The sequence below is a fragment of the Heptranchias perlo genome, chromosome X, assembly GCF_035084215.1.
Source record: "Heptranchias perlo isolate sHepPer1 chromosome X, sHepPer1.hap1, whole genome shotgun sequence".
In the NCBI taxonomy this organism is placed as follows: domain Eukaryota; kingdom Metazoa; phylum Chordata; class Chondrichthyes; order Hexanchiformes; family Hexanchidae; genus Heptranchias; species Heptranchias perlo.
Window position 1 is genome coordinate 17,788,595 of NC_090370.1, and position 14,446 is coordinate 17,803,040.

General features: G+C 47.5%; 1 protein-coding gene across 1 annotated transcript in view; it reads right to left on the minus strand.

Annotated features, from left to right (window-relative positions):
* LOC137307324 (natural resistance-associated macrophage protein 2-like) overlaps positions 1-4,733 on the minus strand; it is a 218,548-nt gene extending 213,815 nt beyond the window's left edge. The window contains exon 1 of the mRNA XM_067976801.1: positions 4,531-4,733. The gene's annotated coding sequence lies outside the window, so the exon portion shown is untranslated. The remainder of the gene's footprint in view (positions 1-4,530) is intronic.
* Positions 4,734-14,446: the final 9,713 nt, after the last annotated feature.

The window sequence follows — 14,446 nt, forward strand, 5'->3', positions numbered from 1 at the left end:
CCTTCCCAGAGGAGACTGAGGAGATGTCTGCTCCTGGCTTCGGAGTCATGCGACCCAAAACTCATGAGTACTTGGCTGAAAAAAGGATGTTTGAGGAACATCACTCCTGAGTACGGGCTCTGAGGTCAGTCTCCGAGGATGTGCGACAACTGACAGGTGTGACTCTCAATTGTGGCGACGCCATGGAAGCTTGCCTGTCTTGCAGGAACCAATGTAATGCATGCCAGCTTCCTAGCAATCTGCAGCAGATCTCCAGCTGAGAAGTGGCCAGGGACCAGTTGGTGACTCTGCAGAGACGCAGGCTGTAGCTCTGGTGGCAATCGGAGAATACACAGCACCCTGCAGACCAACGTCCAGGCTCTGGAGGCCGTGATGGGGGCTGCTATCTCTCAGGGCTTTCAGGGTCTGAGATCCACCATTAGACCAGCCATCCCGCTGATCAGTGGGGACACAGTTCCAGGACCCAGTGGAATGGCGACCGTTGGACTCCACCTGCCTCAGGAAAGGAGCACATGCCAGGCTTCCAGCCTTCTCCTCAGAGCGTCTCATGTGATACTGGCCCTTAGGTTGCACTTAGGAGGAGCACGAGAATAGGAGAATGACAGGCTTATGTCGGGTCCAAGGGCAGGCATGGTATGAGCCAACGGGTTGGCTTCTGGTCACTTTCGAGCTCTTTGTATTCAAGGAGAATGTGCTGTGTAATCAATGGTGATTGTAGGCCTACAGGAAAAGGCACACTTATTTCCTGCTGACTAACTGAATCATGAAGAGCCCCTCGCGATCCCTTTAATGGATCTTGGCCACAGATCTTCATGCAGTAGGTGGCACATTCTTCTGACACAAATCTCCTCATTAAGGTCTTCATCGGGTCTGCATGGCCTGCAAGTTCTTTGGGTGGGGGGGCTTCTCCTCCACCTCCTCCTCCATTAAAATTGCACACAAGAGAATGTCCATTGGGAATCCCATACCTGGTACTCAGCATCCTCTTATTGCAAGAGTATCCCAGTGATCTCAAGAGGCCCTCAGAGTGTCAGACACAAGTCCAGCTCAATCCAGGCATGAAAAACAATGCTTTCAAAGGTAATGTGTAACTCCAGAAATCTCTCTGGAGAGTTTCGCTAAGCTGCAGTGAAGCACTTCCACCAGCCTTAACTTAGCAACAAGTCCTACGTTTTGGGGGCTCCAACACATGCTCATTTACATATATTTAAATGACCCTCCGGCAGTATGGGCGGGCTCATTGCGGGAAGGCCGCACTTGACAACGGAGGCTGGAACGCAGCCAGTACAGGACGGAGACCCGTCAGGATTTGCAGGACTCAAAAAAGAAAATTGCCAAAGGCAGCGTTGAAGAATCATTGGAAACAAAGAAGAAGAAAGAAAGAACTTGGATTTCTATCACACCTTCAAGAACCTCAAGACGTCCCAAAGAGCTTTACAGCCAATGAAGTACCTTTTGAAGAGTGGGCACTGTTATAATGTAGGAAACGTGGCGGCCAATTTGCGCACAGCAAGATCCCACAAACAGCAATGAGATAAATGACCAAATAATCTGTTTTAGTTCGTTGAGGGGTATATATTGGCCCAGGACACCGGGGAAGAATTCCCCTGCTCTTCTTCGAATAGTGCCATTGGATCTTTTACGTCCACCTGAGAGGGCACTTGCCGCTTCTATTTAACGTCTTATCTGAAAGACGGCGCCTCCCGACAGTGCAGCACTCCCTCAGTGCTGCACTGGGACAGTCAGTCTGGATTAAGTGCTCAAGTCTCTGGAGTGGGGACTTGAACCCACAACCATCTGACACAGAGGAGAGCGAGCTACCCAAGAGAAAAAAAACATGAAATTGGGAGAGATGGAAAAGACAGAAAGCCTACACATCGGGTCTGAAATTTAAACAGAAAACCCTGGCAACACACAGTGGTTTTGTCAGTCCTGGTAAAAAGAAAATAAAGATGAACACAGGGAGATCAGAACCTTCCCCACTCCACCTCTGGCGCTCGGTCGTGACAAAGGATCAAACCCCTCCCTCCATCCCTTGGACACGGCAAACACCATATCCCTGTGCTGCAAAGAAAATGAGAGATATAACTAGAGTCTCAGTCTTCCTACTATCTAAAGGCTTTTAAAATCCAAGCTTGGTGTCACCTACTGACTACAGTACTGTATTGTGTACAGTTTTGGTCTCCTTATCTAAAGAAGGATATACTTGCCTTAGAGGGGGTGCAGTGAAGGTTCACTAGATTGATTCCTGGGATGGGAGGGTTGTCCGATGAGGAGAGGTTGAGTAGAATGGGCCTATACTCTCTGGAGTTTCGAAGAATGAGAGGTGATCTCATTGAAACATATCAGATTCTGAGGGGGCTTGACAGGGTAGATGCTGAGAGGTTGTTTCCCCTGGTTAGTGAGTCTAGAACTGGGGGTCATAGTCTCAGGATAAGGGGTCAGCCATTTAGGACTGAGATGAGGAGGAATTTCCTCACTCAGAAGGTTGTGAATCTTTAGAATTCTCTACCCCAGAGGGCTGTGGATGCTCAGTCATTGAGTATATTCAAGACTGAGATCAATAGATTTTTGGACTTGAGGGGAATCAAGGGATATGGGGATCGGGCGGGAAAGTGGAGTTGAGGTCGAAGATCAGCCATGATCTTATTGAATGGCGGAGCTGACTCGAAGGGCCGAATGGCCTACTCCTGCTCCTATTTCTAATATTCTTATGTAATCTCTGATTTACACCATCCATATATCTGTGTGATGGCTCTTCACCTTGTTGTCTCAATGAAGGGGGATTCTAGAGAGACCAAAAACTACAAAAACCTCATTAGTAACAGCGGCTCGTAAGATGGATGTTGGGTTATTGCAGGATGTCCATTGGGCATGCTGGGGCCTCGTGCTGTAATCAAAAGGAAGAGTCTGGATTTTGTTCTTGAACAGCTCAGGCTCTATCAGGCCATGGGCTGCTGGGGCCTGCTCCACTTTGCCAGTTTTTAATGCTTCCCTTTATATCTGTCCATCCCCCACCTCTTTAGCCATTCACACACTCTCTGTGTCTCGTCCCTGTCTCGTATTTCTTAGATTCCTCTGATTATGGCTCCCACTGTCTCCTGCTAATCTCACTTCAGCTACTTAACCATCTCCTGTTCTCTATTTAAGCAATTTGCAAGTCATTGTATTTCTTTACTTGTCTGTGTATATGTATCCTTATGTGTGTATATGTGTGTATGCATCTGTATCATGTATGTGTGTGTATGCATGTGTGTGTATGTCTGTGTGTATATGTGTGTGTGTATGTCTGTGTGTATGTCTGTGTGTGTATATCTGTGTGTATGCCTGTGTGTGTATCTGTGTGTGTATGTCTGTGTGTGTATATCTGTATGTGTATGTCTATGTGTGTATATCTGTGTGTGTATATCTGTGTGTATATTTGTGTGTGTATATCTGTGTGTATGTCTGTGTGTGTATGTCTGTGTGTGTATATCTATGTGTGTATATCTGTGTGTATGTCTGTGTGTGTATATCTATGTGTGTATATCTGTGTGTATATTTGTGTGTGTATGTCTGTGTGTGTATGTCTGTGTGTGTATATCTGTGTGTGTATCTGTGTGTGTATCTGTGTGTGTATATCTCTGTGTGTATGTCTGTGTGTGTATATCTGTGTGTGTATCTCTGTGTGTATGTCTCTGTGTGTATATCTGTGTGTGTATGTCTGTGTGTGTATGTCTCTGTGTGTATATCTGTGTGTGTATGTCTCTGTGTGTATATCTGTGTGTGTATATCTATGTGTGTATGTCTGTGTGTGTATATCTGTGTGTGTATGTCTGTGTGTGTATATCTGTGTGTGTATATCTGTGTGTGTATGTCTCTGTGTGTATATCTGTGTGTGTATATCTGTGTGTGTATGTCTGTGTGTGTATATCTGTGCGCGTATGTCTGTGCGCGTATATTTGTGCGTGTATATCTGTGTGTGCATATCTGTGTGTGTATATCTGTGTGTGTATGTCTGTGTGTTTATGTCTGTGTGTGTATATCTGTGTGTATATCTGTGTGCGTATGTCTGTGCGCGTATATCTGTGCCCGTATATCTGTGTGTATATCTGTGTGTGTGTATATCTGTGTGTGTACATCTGTGTGTGTATATCTGTGTGTATATCTGTGTGCGTATATCTGTGTGTATATCTGTGTGTGTGTATATCTGTGTGTGTACATCTGTGTGTGTATATCTGTGTGTATATCTGTGTGCGTATATCTGTGTGTATATCTGTGCGCGTATATCTGTGTGTATATCTGTGTGTGTATATCTGTGTGTGTACATCTGTGTGTGTGTATATCTGTGTGCGTATATCTGTGCGCGTATATCTGTGTGTATATCTGTGTGTGTATATCTGTGTGTGTATGTCTGTGTGTGTATATCTGTGTGTGTATGTCTGTGTGTGTATATCTGTGTGCTTTTTCCCTCCCTTTCCCTTTGTTCTGCTCCTTTTTAAATGCTGCTCATCAGTAATATCTTCCAGTATTGACAAGGGTCCCACACACCTGAAACGTTGTCCTGTCAGTTCTCAGCGCTCTCCACGGGGGATGCCTGACCCGCTGAGTGTTTCCGGCATTTTGCTCTCGTTGCGTTTCCGACCTTTGACTATTTTTCCACAGAAAGGATTTGGGAATGAGTTATATTGAAGTAAAAGTGTTTCAATGAAAGTGAGCCCACAGAGGGTCAAAGTGTAGCACGCAGCCAGGGGTAGGAGTCCGTTAAATTGGCAGGCCCGCTGACTAACCCCGGAATAGGGAAGTTGTTGGAGAAACAGCTCCCTCACTTCCTGCGCTCAGAAGTGACCAAAGGAGAAAAAAAGCACATGAGGGTCAGTCCCAACAAAGGCTGCACGATACGATCTTTGACCTGGACTCAGAAGTAAGACACGGCTGGTTAGTTTTGTAGCTAGAGGCTGGCCAGAAACAAAGAAAAGTTTTAAAGTGAGTTTGTCGGCCGTGGATCAGTGGGTCGCTCTCCCGCCTCCGAGTCAGGCGGTCACGGATTCAAGTCTCACTCCAGTGACTTGAGCCCATCATCCAGGCCGACACTCCCAGTGCAGTACTGAGGGAGTGCTGCACTGTCGGAGGTGCCGTCTTTTGGATGTGATGTTAAAGCTAGATGTAAAAGATCTATTTCGAAGAAGAGCAGGGGGAGTTCTCCCCCGTGTCCTGGGCCAATATTTATCCCTCAACCAACATCACTAAAAAAACAGATTATCTGGTCATTTATCAAATTGTGGGATCTTGCTGTGCGTAAATTGGCTGCCGCGTTTTCAACATTTCAACAGTGACTGCAATTCGAAAGTACTTCATTGGCTGTAAAGCACTCTGGGACGACCTGAGGTCACGAAAGACGCTATATAAATGCAAATTCTTACGTTCTTTCTTCATCCAGAACAGGAGTGTTTCTCAGGGATGAAGATAATTTCACACCAGAGGCTGCCATCTAGAGGAGAAGCTAAAAATTGGCAAAATGCATCTGGAGTCCCATTCGAAAAGGAATCCATGCATCCAAATAGCACCAAAAGCATGTCCTGTACAGTGAATTACTTTTATGTGCAGTGCCTGTTGTTATGTCAGTAATACAGCAACCATTTTTACATAGCAAGATCCCACAAACAGCATGGGATCTTTTACGTCCACCTGCGAGGGCAGAAAGGGCCTCGGTGTAGAGTCTCATCCAAAAGACAGCACCTCCGACAGTGCAGCACTCCCTCAGTACCACACTGGGAGCATCAGTCTGGATGATATGCTCACGTTTCTGGGGTGGGGCTTTGGACCCACAATCTTCTGACTCAGAGGCGAGAGAGTTACCCACTGAGGTGCAGCTGACACCAGAGAGAGAGGAAGTCAGTGCAAAAGCAGCGACTGGCACACACAGATACTACACTGAAAACTGGCACAGTTGTTCAAAGATTACAGCTTAATGTCTCAGAGGGAAGGGGAAGAGCAGCTCAAGAGGGACTATCAAATGGTCTAATAGGAATCCGCTGGGTTGCCTGAGTCAGCAAAGAAATCTCTAAAATTATCCGTGTGGGTAATTTATGGAAATACTTCCTTCTAATCAAATTACTTTGACCTTCCTTTTTTCGGCTTAAAAATGGGCAGAGTCAGTTCCAAACATCAGCTTCCTCAAAACGAGCAACATTTAAAGGGCCCTGACCGTGAAAAACCTGGCATAGGAATATTTTCTTTGTCTGGGGAGGGTAAGAAATCGGAATACAAATTAAGTGATGCTGTGTCCCACTACAATTTATAGCACTAAGTGTTTAGCACTCTCAATGTCCCTTTGCAACTTCCTGCTGCCACCTACACAACTTACTGTGCCTCCTAACTTAGTGTCATCTGCAAACTTGAATATACAACTCTCTATTCCTTCATCCAAGTCTTGTGTATATATCTGGAGACAAGCTGAGGCCCCAGAGTCCCTGGGGAACATCACTTGTCACATCCCATCAAAGAGAGAACATTCCCATTATCCCTACTCTCTGTCTCCTACCTCCCAACCAATTACCGGCCCAAGTCACAAGGTTACCTTCAATTCCGTGCACTCTCATTTTTTGCTAATAATCTCTTGTGTGGAACCTTATCAAATGCCTTCTGGAATTCCATATCGACAACATCCATCGACACTCCCGTATCCACCGTGTTAGTGAGCTCCTCAAAAAATTCAATTTGATTAATCAGACATGACCGACCCTTCACAAATCCTGTCTTTGATCAGCTGATACTTGACCAAATGCTCAGTCACTCTGTCCCTGACGATAGATTTCAGGAACTTCCCCACTGGCTTGGAAATTCCAGGGTCCCTGGCAGAGCGGGACTTATGCCCATCGCAAATCTAATTGAAGGAAGCTGACTCAGAAATCCCCCACCCAGAGTACATTCTGTGCCCTTGCTGTCCTCAGTGCTTCCTCCAAGTGGTGCTCAACATGGAGGAGGACTGCTCCATCGGCTGAGAGAGGGCGGTAGGTGATAATCAGCAAGAGGTTTCCTTGCCCATGTTTGACCTGAAGCTCTGAGACTTCATAGGGTCTGGAGTCAATGTTGAAGACTCCCAGGGACACTCCCATCCGACTGTATCCCACTCTCTGGTGGGACAGGACATACGCAGGAGTCTGGGACGATGGGTATGATTCTGTGAGTATGGCTATGTCAGGCTGTTGCTTGACTAGTCTGTGGGACAGCTCTCCCAATTTTGGCACAAGTCCCCAGATGTTAGTGAGGAGGACTTTGCAGGGTCGAACGGGCTTGGTTTGCCTTTGTCGTGTCCTCATTCGATACCTAGGTCGCAGTTTGATACAACTGAGTGACTGACTACGGCATTTCAAATGCAGTCAAGAGGCAGCCACATTGGTGTAGGACTGGAACATATAGACCAGAAGACCAGGTAAGGATGGTAGGTTTCATTCTCTGAAGGACATTAGAGAACCAGTTGGGTTTTTGCATCAATCCGACACCTTCATAGTCACTTTTACTGAGGCCAGAATTTTATTCCAGATTTATTTGTATTTTTAAACTGAATTCAATTTCTCAAACTGCCATGAGTGAGATTTGAACTCACGTTCTCTGCGATTATTAGTCCTGGTCTCATGGATTACTAGTCCAGTAACATAACCACTACACTACCGCACCCATAAACACTAGGTTAATGTCCAGCGGGAGTACTCGTGTTCGATGGGCGTCGGTGACTCCCCTCCCCCTCAATTGTAAAGGGCAGGTTGACCTCTTCAGCCGTGGTTGAAGCCCACCTAGGAGAAGGTTCTCCGCAGATAAAAACCGTGAGGAAGGCAACAGGAAACCACCTCAGCTCCTCTTCCCCAGTGAGTGCCTCAAGAATCTCATGAGTGAGACTTGAGTTAGGACCTGGCCTGGGGCGGACGGAATGTCACATGGCTGCAATCAATAGCTTCAACATCCCTGGGGAATCGGCAATGTGTGAGAGCACTGCCAAGTTGTATAAATTAAGTTGTCTTGGCCTCGTGGAGGAGTGCACAGCAAATTGGCTGATCTGGTAAAAGTCCCTTGCGGCTCCCTGGCATGGGTCTGCGACATAAAAGTTGAGAGCTCCTCCAAAGCTTCAGGACTGACGTGCAGCTTCCTGAGACACAGCTCCTGGGAAAGGTCTCGGAAAGTGTGCCTGGGTCGAGACATCCTGCTGAGTGGATAGTGCGAGGTTGGGTCTCCCTCTCCTCTGGTGCTGCCTAATTAATCTGGCTTCCCTGACACCCTCCTGCTGCTCCTCTTCTGACGTTTAGGTGATGTAAAGTGCTGTGGTGGACACTTTTTTGGGACATCAATGCACGGAATTGCTGACCTGGTGGGATTCAGGTTCATTTCTCTTCCTTGCTGAATTTTTGGTCTCCGTCACATTAGGGAGATGCCAGGCAGAGGCCTCACAGGAAGAGAGGGAACATCAGGAGGGAAGCTGCCAATGGCCACTGACATGTAATTCCTAGCACTGGGAACGGGTCACAAATCTTCCCTTTCAGCCATGGCAGATTTGATCCAAAGTGGAAAAGGAGGGAGAAAGCTAAAGGAGTAAAAAAGGGGAGAAAGTTTACGGAGTTTACCCCCAAATTAAAACTTCAAGGTTTGTGAGGTTCCAAAGGGACTTTTTCACCCTTAGGCTAAACTCCAGACTCCTTTGAGGCCCAGACAGCATTTATTGAGATTACAGCAGTTCCCCCAACCAAACTTCAGGCAAAGATGAGAAGCAGGTAATATGGAGGGCAACAGATCCCACACAGGGAGTTCTTCAGCCCATCCATCTCCAGGAGACTAGTCCACTTCACCACTAACCAATTACAGGGGCACATAAGCAAAGCTACACAAGGCTTGAACAGCAACTTGGATTTATATTGGGCCTTCAACGTAGTAAAACATCCCAAAAATTGACACAGAAAAAAATTGACAGCAAAAAGGCAAATTCAGTGAGGGACTGTATTAGCATAATCTACAGAAGATAATGAGGGATTTTCTGGCTGGGAGCAAAGCTCATCTCTTGATGTCAAAATCACCTGTAGGAAAATCGAACGCTTCATGAACAGGTATGTGAGGTCAAGGGTCAGAATTCCTGACCCACGCTGTTTAATTGTCTTGTACAATGTCTGATTAAGTGTCCATGTTTACATTAACAGCCTTCTGAAATAAATTCCTCTTGTCTGTCTGTGGGGGCAGGCGGGTCAGAGTTAATGTACAATTCTCTCTGAAGTCTGAAGTTGCATTTGACTAAAGTTCCCTTTGCCTGTGGAACCTTGGGTGTCCCATTGTTTGTAGATCTGAACGTTCCCAAATGATGGATCCTCTGAATGACAATGTTCAACCTTATTTGTGGGTTGCAGTCAGACAGAAGCTTACTGATGGTGTTGTTACCTCGAAGGGGCCATTGATGGTAAGCCTTGCTTTGTGTCAGCACCTCAGTGCTCCTGAATTCTCAGCATCTCCCATTACTGTGTCATTGATCTGGCTTGGTGGACAGTTGTGTTTCTGAATGTTTCTCAGGCTGGGATCAGTACAGCAGGGTTTGGCCCATACCTTGACTATACTAAGCTCGAGTTATGTGTTATCGGAAGGTAGACCTGCCTGGAACTGAAGTATCCACCTAGTACATGGGAATAATCCAGTTACAGGACTCTGAAAAAGGATTCTCAGAATTTCCAAACACTCTTATTCTGGTCTCGAAAACAACTGGTGAAGTTCAATGTTATATGGCTCTTTATCTACTGATTTATTTTGCTTCCATATAAATTTACATCTAGTAATAAAATTAATTGGTAGTTTAGCCTGAAATGTAACGGTCGTGCGGGGGGGTGGAGCTCGCACCTGTTCAGGTGGGGACAGGGACCATGTGAAATTGGTGCTGGGACCTCATTATCATGCGTCAAGCATGCAACCAGCGCTACTTATTGGCTGCACACCTGTTTGGGGGCAAAAAACATCAGATGTTACTGACGCCACTGAAAGGAAGCCAGCACCTCTTAAAGGGGAGGAGCACTCTGACTGCAGACAGCAGGAAATGTTCAGAAGTGCACAAATTGGCTTTGAGGTCCAGATCAGGCCATCGGGTTCTCCGATGCCACTTTGGAGGCTCCGGTGCAGGCGGTGGACAGGAGGAAGGAGATCCTGTGACCCCCTCGGGGGGCAGGAAGACCTCCAGGCAACACTTCCACTGCCAGTGGGAAGAGGTCACTCAGGAGGTCAATGCCAGGAGTTTGGCTCCCAGGACATGGCTACAATGCGGTAAAAAGTTCAATGAGCTCACCGGAGTTTTCAAGGTAAGAATCTTACTTCTCACCTCAACTGCACTCTCGTCACGCCTGCACCATGTTCAGCCTCATGACTCATAACACATCCCTCCATTCCTTCACTCTCCTACAATCACAACACTACACTTCACGCCACCTCCTTCTCCACACTTACACACTCACCACGATTGGAACCCTCACTTCCCCACATCTCACATCTGACACACTACATATGAACTATTCCACCGTGACAGGCACCGTCTCGAAACATCTCACAAGACTCTCACAAACACACTCCCCTCTTTCTTACAGGAGAAGGTCACGTCTAATTCCAGACAGGAGGCTGCCAGCGGAGGAGGCCGAGCCCACCTGCCCGCCCTCTTCCCCATTCGAAGAGAGCGTGTTGGCATTCACGGGCAGGGGCAGAGTCGAGGCCGTGGTGACTGGCAACGCTGGCAGAGACGTCACGCAGTGTTTCTTCACACCTTATCCTCTTTGTCCCTCTTACTTCGCTCATCCAGCACACTCTGGATTACAAACTGTCACCAGACACTCATCTCTCTCTCTCTCTCTCTCTGCTCTCCCTTCAGACTAAAAGCTAACCCTTGTCCCTCTCTTTCATTTCAAGAGGAGCCAATCTTCCTGATGATGTGTCGTCATGTGGTGAATCACTGTCCATTAGACTGCGGGAGTTAGGGCAGGGGGGTAAGATGCCACAGGTGCCAGCTCGCCAGTGGGCGAGATCACACACGAGCTCTGCTGTAGAGGACTCAGATGTTGACTTCCAGAGCCCAGGCTATAGAAGAAGGCAGATGGGCATCTTCCAGGAAATATTCATGCATACACCAGGAAATACTAGGGCATCTACCAGGAAATGCTAGGGCATCTACCAGGAAATCCGAGGCAACTACCAGGAAATATAAAGGCATCTACCAGGAAATATAAAGGCATCTACCAGGAAATACAAGGGCATCTACCAGGAAATACTGGGGCATACACCAGGAAATACAAGGGCATCCACCAGGAAATACTGGGGCATACACCAGGAAATACAAGGGCATACACCAGGAAATACTGGGGCATACACCAGGAAATACTGGGGCATACACCAGGAAATACTGGGGCATACACCAGGAAATACTGGGGCATACACCAGGAAATACTAGGGCATACATCAGGAAATACTGGGGCATACACCAGGAAATACTGGGGCATACACCAGGAAATACTAGGGCACACACCAGGACATACTAGGGCATACACCAGGAAATACTGGGGCATACACCAGGAAATACGAGGGCATACACCAGGAAATACTGGGGCACACTCCAGGAAATACTGGGGCATACACCAGGAAATACAAGGGCATACACAAGGAAATACTAGGGCATACACCAGGAAATACTAGGGCATACACCAGGAAATGCTGGGGCATACACCAGGAAATACTGGGGCATACACCAGGAAATACTAGGGCGTACACCAGGAAATACAAGGGCACACACCAGGAAATACTAGGGCATACACCAGGAAATACTGGGGCATACACTAGGAAATACTATGGCATACACCAAGAAATACTGGGGCATACAGCAGGAAATACTGGGGCATACACCAGGAAATACTAGGGCATACACCAGGAGATACTATGGCATACACCAAGAAATACTGGGGCATACATCAGGAAATACTGGGGCATACACCAGGAAATACTAGGGCATACACCAGGAAATACTGGGGCATACACCAGGAAATACTATGGCATACACCAAGAAATACTGGGGCATACACCAAGAAATACTGGGGCATACACCAGGAGATACTGGGGCATACACCAGGAAATACTAGGGCATACACCAGGAAACACTGGGGCATACATCAGGAAATACTAGGGCATACACCAGGAAATACTAGGGCATACACCAGGAAATACTAGGGCATCTACCAGGAAATACTAGGGCATACAACAGGAAATACTGGGGCAGACACCAGGAAATACTAGGGCATACACCAGGAAATACTAGGGCATACACAAGGAAATACTAGGGCATCTACCAGGAAATACTAGGGCATACAACAGGAAATACTGGGGCAAACACCAGGAAATACTAGGGCATCTACCAGGAAATACTAGGGCATACAACAGGAAATACTAGGGCATACACCAGGAAACACTAGGGCATACACCAGGAAATACTGGGGCATACACCAGGAAATACTAGGGCATACACCAGGAAATACTAGGGCATACACCAGGAAATACTGGGGCATACACCAGGAAATACGAGGGCATACACCAGGAAATACAAGGGCAGACACCAGGAAATACTAGGGTGTACACCAGGAAATACTGGGGCATACACCAGGAAATATGAGGGCACACACCAGGAAATACTAGGGCATACACCAGGAAATACTCGGGCATACACCAGGAAATACAAGGGCATACACCAGGAAATACTAGGGCATACACCAGGAAATACTGGGGCATACACCAGGAAATACTGGGGCATACATCAGGAAATACTAGGGCAGACACCAGGAAACACTGGGGCATACACCAGGAAATATTGTTCATGCACCAGGAAATACTGGGGCATACACTAGGAAATACTGGGGCATACACCAGGAAATACTGGGGCAGACACCAGGAAATACTGGGGCAGACACCAGGAAATACTAGGGCACACACCAGGAAATACTGGGGCATACACCAGGAAATACTGGGGCATACACCAGGAAATACTAGGGCATACACCAGGAAATACTGGGGCATACACCAGGAAATACTGGGGCATACACCAGGAAACACTAGGGCATACACCAGGAAATACTAGGGCAAACACCAGGAAATACTGGGGCATACACCAGGAAATACTGGGGCATACACCAGGAAACACTGGGGCATACACCAGGAAATACTGGGGCAAACACCAGGAAATATTGTTCATACACCAGGAAATACTGGGGCATACACCAGGAAATACTAGGGCATACACCAGGAAATACTGGGGCATACACCAGGAAATACTGGGGCATACACCAGGAAATATTAGTTCATACACCAGGAAATACTGGGGCACACACCAGGAAATATTAGGTGCACTGGACAGCCTGCCAGCAAGCTTGTGCACAATAGCTCAGAGCAGTGAGAAGTCCCACTCCAACTTGTGTCAAGGCTTCTTGCAGAGCTTGGAGACTATTCTGTCCAACATGGAGCGAGTGGTGAGGTCGTCAGTTGAAGCGCGGTTTTAGAACGGATGATCACAGGTTACCATTTAAGCTCCATAATAAAAGACTGGTTAATGAGGTGCCCATCATCAAAGAGCCTCTGCTGACTGCTCCTACAGCTGCCATGAAGCTTAGGCTGCTGCCATCTTGACTTTGGGGGCCACTGTTGACAGGGGTTGCCAGAGTTTCACCTCATTCCTGCACTCTGTTCACGAGCAGAGCCCCAGGAGTGCTGAGGCCCAATCCCAGGAGACTGGCCTTTTCTCCATGGGAGAGTCACCCATTGTCCACTCTCAGGATGACAGCATGGCTGCTCCCCTGCCACACTCTCTGCCAGTGCCCTTGTTAGTGCCACTCAGCCAGCTGGGCCTGACTGCCCCGACCTAAGCCGAGAGGCTACAATCTGCAGCCGGACCCTCGAGGCCCAGGTCACCCACCACGACCATCTGAAGTGTCGTCAATGGAAGCTCAGCGGCCTCCACCACCCAAACTGTAGACATTGAGGAGACACTTCATAGGAGGACTAGGATAGGGAAGGAGCCCACAGGACAGGCACGAAGGGCTAGTACAAGGGTGAGTCATAACTATTTCTGTTAACTATTTGACGCAGATGGAATTGAGTTGTTTGATAAATTTGTTTTTTGTTCTGGGTTTGGTGTTGATGTTTATATTGTAGTGAAGTGAGGGGAAGACCCATAAGGCTGGACTGGAGGAAGGGAATTGGATGGTGGGTGTAATGATTGTGGGAGTGTTGGTGTATTGGGGATGGGAGGGGTGGTTCAGGTGAAGGGACCCTCAATGAGCTGCTCTCTGAGAGCTCTGGCAGCGAGGAGCACTGGAGGTCGAAGTCTCTCCTCTCCCCTCCTCCCCCTCCTCACCCTCACCCTCCTCGACCCCTCCATCACCTCCTCCCCTTCCTTCCCCGTCCTCCGTCCCTCCTCCCC